Source organism: Pongo pygmaeus, chromosome 8, assembly GCF_028885625.2.
Source record: "Pongo pygmaeus isolate AG05252 chromosome 8, NHGRI_mPonPyg2-v2.0_pri, whole genome shotgun sequence".
In the NCBI taxonomy this organism is placed as follows: Eukaryota; Metazoa; Chordata; class Mammalia; order Primates; family Hominidae; genus Pongo; species Pongo pygmaeus.
Genome location: NC_072381.2, coordinates 98,350,152 through 98,354,844, shown reverse-complemented (window position 1 = coordinate 98,354,844; position 4,693 = coordinate 98,350,152).

Here is a 4,693-nt window from a genome sequence, read left to right as displayed (position 1 = left end):
ATCCAGTACCTCCCACATCCCTGCTGGTCACAGGAGTTAAGCCTTGAACCAAAGCCCAAAAAGTTCTGTACTCATGTGGTATTTAGCTTAGCAGGGGATGGACAAGAAACCAGGAAGCACATACATAAATGACTACAAATCTTGGAGATAAAACTGATGGCAAGCAGGTTGCGGGGAGCTTATTAGATGGGCTGGTTAGGGAAAGCCTGTCTGAGGAGGTAACTTTTGAGTTGAGATTTGCATGATGATAAAAGGCATTACAGGGTTTATCCAAAGTGCCATGGGAAGAGAGGGTTCAAAGGAGCACAGAAGGGCTTTAAGTGGGAATGTGTGATATGGCCTGATTTGTGTGTTAAAAACACTCCCTGGCTGCTGTGGGAGGACGAGAGGGGAAGCAGGGAGATATCTAAGAGGCTGCTGCTGTAGTCCAAGCCAGTATGAGGGCAGTTGGAGAAGAGTGAAGAGATTTGAGCTATAATTGGGAGTTCTAGAGTATTTCTGCAGATCTTCCAGCTGAGGTGATAGTGTAACCACCTTCAATCTGGCTCAAGACAAGTCTAGTCATCTTACCTTGGAAGGACCAGGCCATCAAGCCATAAGCAGCGATTTAATGGTGACTCCTCCTGAGGAAACTGCCAGGCCAAGCAGAGCCTTTGTGCACTTTTTGAAAGGACATCCTTTTCTCCAGGCAAATACAGGTCTATGCCAGGGCTCATCATGGTTTGGCTGGTGAGGATGATCTCGCCCTGGGCTGGGTGCCTTTGTGCAGTGCACAGCAGGCCAGAGGGTAGGTAGCAGCTCTGTCTTCTAGGTGGGAAAGGCCCTACCTTCAAAGCTGGAACAACAGAGACTTCACAGACTCGTGGCAGTGCTAGGGACAGGGAGGAGGGAGGGGCTGTGGTTAGACGTCCCTTTAAAAATCCTTGATAGCTATAGGTGATTTCTAATCAAAAGTATCCCCCCATACACACCCAAATTTAGCTTCCTTTCAGAGGGTAGCATGTCTCTCCATCACCACCACTCCCAACCTGAGTACCCGATGGAATCCCATTGCCTCATTTCACGAATGGGTAAACTGAGGCCAGGGAGAGCGGCCACTGCTTGCCTGAGGCCGTGGCTGTCGAGGGTTGGGGCAGCTCTGAACCCCGGGTTGTTCGCGTCCCTGGGTGGCGCCCATCGCGATCCTTGGGCTCCGAGGGAGCCGCCTGGACACCCAGCACATCGGGTGTCCTTGACTGGCCGCCTGGGCAGGCGAGAGGAATAGGGCTGCACTTGGAGGGGATGCTCAAGTACCTCGGGAGGAGAAGCCTCCTGTTTTGCGGGAGAGGAAATAGAAGCCCTTGGAAGAAGAGACCTCATCCCAGAAAATAAAAGCTTAGGACAGGCTGTGAGGTGTCCCCTGGCGGCGCCTGCCCGCTCTCCGCGTCCCGCGGCCTCTGCGCCCCTGATGGAGCCGGGCCCGCCCCGCGCTGCCACCCTCGCTTCCCTGCGAGGATCTGGAATTCCGGGGAGCCCCAGCCTGGCCCCGGAGCCCAGGACCTCATTGACGGCCAGGAATTCAATAGCAACGGGCCGCGGGAAAGAAAGGAGGGAGCGGAGGGGCTGGAGAGAGAGAGAGAGGAAAGGACTGGAGGAGGAGGAGAAATAAAGGAGGCAAAGAAGCAAAAGCCAGAGAGCGGCACACTCTGACATTCATGAACTTCCAGGAAACCGTCTGGGATCTAGACTCCTCCCCCCAACCCAGGATGTTTCTGGTCTGTCCTTGATTGGCCCCGTCTATGTTTGTCTTAGTCCCTTTTCTGTTGCTTATAACAGAATACCTGAAACTAGGTAATTTATAAAGAAAAGAAATTTATTCCCAATAGTTATGAAGGCTTAGAAATCAGGGGTGGAGGGGCTGCATGGGCGAGGGCCTTCCTGCTGGAGGGGACCCTGCAGAGTCCTGAGACTGCACAGGAATCACATGGCGAGGCGGCTGGGCAGGCTAGTCCCGGCTCAGGACTTCCTCTTCTAATGAAGCTACCAGTCCCGCTCCCATGATAACCCATTAAGTCATTAACCCACGAATGGATTATGACAGGAGCCCTCGTGACCCAATCACCTCTTAAAGGCCTCACCTCTCAATATTGCCACACTGGAGATTAAATTTCTCTCTCTTCTCTCTCTCTCTCTGTCTCTCTCTCGTGTGTGTGTGTGTGTATTTGTGTGTGTGTCTGTGTGTCTTTTAAGTTCAACTTCTATTTTAGAGTAAGTGTGTGTGTGTCTTTTAAGTTCAACTTCTATTTTAGAGTCAGGGGTACACGTGCAGGTTTGTTTTATGGGTATAGCTCATGCTGCTGAGGTTTGGGGTATGATTGATCCCGTCACCCAGCTAGTGAGCACAGTGCACTATAGGTAGTTTTTCAATCTGCACTGTCTGTCCCTCCTCCATTTAGTAGTTCCCAGTGTCTATTTTTCTCATCTTTGTGTCTCTGAGTGCCCAGCATTTGGTGCCCACTTATAAGTGAGAACACACAGCATTTGATTTTCTGTTCCTGCATTATTTCACTTAGGATAATAGCTTCCAGCTGTATCCATGTTGCTGCAAAGGACATGATTTTCTTCTTTATTATAGCTGCGTAGCATTCCATGGTATATATGTACCACATTTTCTTCATCCAATCCACTGTTGATGGACACATAAGTTGATTCCATGTCTTTGCTATAGCGAATAGTGCTGCAATGAACTTACAAATGTATGTGTCTTTTTGATAGACTAATTTATTTTATTTTGGATAGATACCAGTAATGAGATTGCTGGTTCAAATGGTAGTTCTAAGTTCTTTGAGAAATCTCCAAACTGTTTTCCATGATGGCTTAACTGATTTACATTCCCACCAACAGTGTATAAACCTTCTCTTTTCTCTGCAGCCTCACCAGCATGTTTGTGTGTGTGTGTGTGTTTACTTTTCAGTGATAGCCATTCTGACTAGTATGAGGTGGTATCTGTCAGATGGTAACCACTCAGATGGTTTTGATTTGCATTTTTCTGATAATTACTGATGTTGAGCATTTTTTCATGATTGTTTGGCTACTTGTATATCTTCTTTTGAGAAATGTCTGTTCACACCATTTGTCCACTTTTTCTTTTTCCTATAGATGGGATCTTGCTCTGTCGTTGAAGTTCAGTGGTGCAAGTATGGCTCACTATAGCCTCAAACTCTCGACCTCAAGGGATCCTCCCACCTCAGCCTCCTGAGTAGCTGGGATTACAGTTGTGTGCCACCACATCTAGCTAATTCTTATATTTTTGAAGAGACAGAGTCTTGCTATGTTGCCAAGGCTGGTCTTAAAATCCTGGCTTCAAGCAGTCTTCCACCTCAGCTCTCCAAAATGTTGGGATTACAGGCATGAGCCACCGTGCTCAGCCTTGCCTACTTTTTAATGGGGTTATTTGTGCTTTGTTTGTTGAATTGTTTAAGCTCCTTATAGATTCTGGATCTTAGATCTTTGCCAAATGTATAGTTTGCAAATATTTTCATGCATTCTATAGGTTGTCTGTTCACTCTGTTGATAGTGTCTTTGCTGTGCAGAAGTTCTTTAGTTTAATTAGGTCCCACTTGTCAACTTTTGTTTTTGTTGCAGTTGCCTTTGTGGACTTAGTCATAAATTCTTTCCCAATGCCAATGTCCAGAATGATGTTTCCTAGATTTTCTTCTAGGATTCTAAATAGTTTGAGGTCTTACATTTAAATATTTAATTCATCTTGAGTTACTTTTTGTGTATGGTGAGAGGTAGGGTTCAGTTTCATTCTTCTGCGTATAGTTAGCCAGTTATCCCAGCATCATTTATTGAATAGGGAGCTCTTTCCCCATTGATTATTTTTGTCGACTTTGTCAAAGGTCAGATGGCTGTAGGTTTGCAGGAGATTAAATTTCAACAGGAGTTTTGGAGGAGACAAATATTCAAACCATGACAATATTCATTCATTCATTGATTCAATTCAATATGATTGAGTGCCAGGCCTTGCACCAGCTGCTGGGGTGCAGACATGAGCCAAGCAGGCCAATATCTGTCTTTGCGTAGCTTAGACAGACAGATGGTGGTCAAACAAAATCCCCATACAAACTAAACAGAGATGAGTGCTAAGGCAGAAAAGAACAGCCACTCTTGAGCACATAATAGGGGGACATGGCATCATATTTTTGACAGTCAGGGGCCTTGAGGATGAGATAAAATTCCTTCCTTCCAACTTTTTTATTTTGAAAATTTCAAATCCATAGAAAAGTTGCAAGAATATTACAAGGAATATCTTATACCCATTATCTAGATTTACCATTTAATATTTTGTCACATTTGTTCTCTCTCAATTTTTTTTCTGCACCATTTGAGAGAAAGTTGCAGACATCATGACTCTTTACCCCTAAATATTTCAGCATACATACGCTAAGAACAAGGACTTTCTCTAGAACCACGATGTCTTGTCCAATTAATTTCAGATTAACATACTAGTTGCATCGATATACAGACTGTTATGGGCTCAACTATGTCTACCCTAACAATTATATGTTGAAGTCCCAACCCCTAGTACCTCAGATTGTGACTATACTTGAAGACAGGGCTTTTTAAAGATATAATTAAGGTTAAATGAGGTCACATGGGTGGCCCTAATCCAAAATGACTAGTGTCCTTATAAGAAGAGGAAATTAGACTG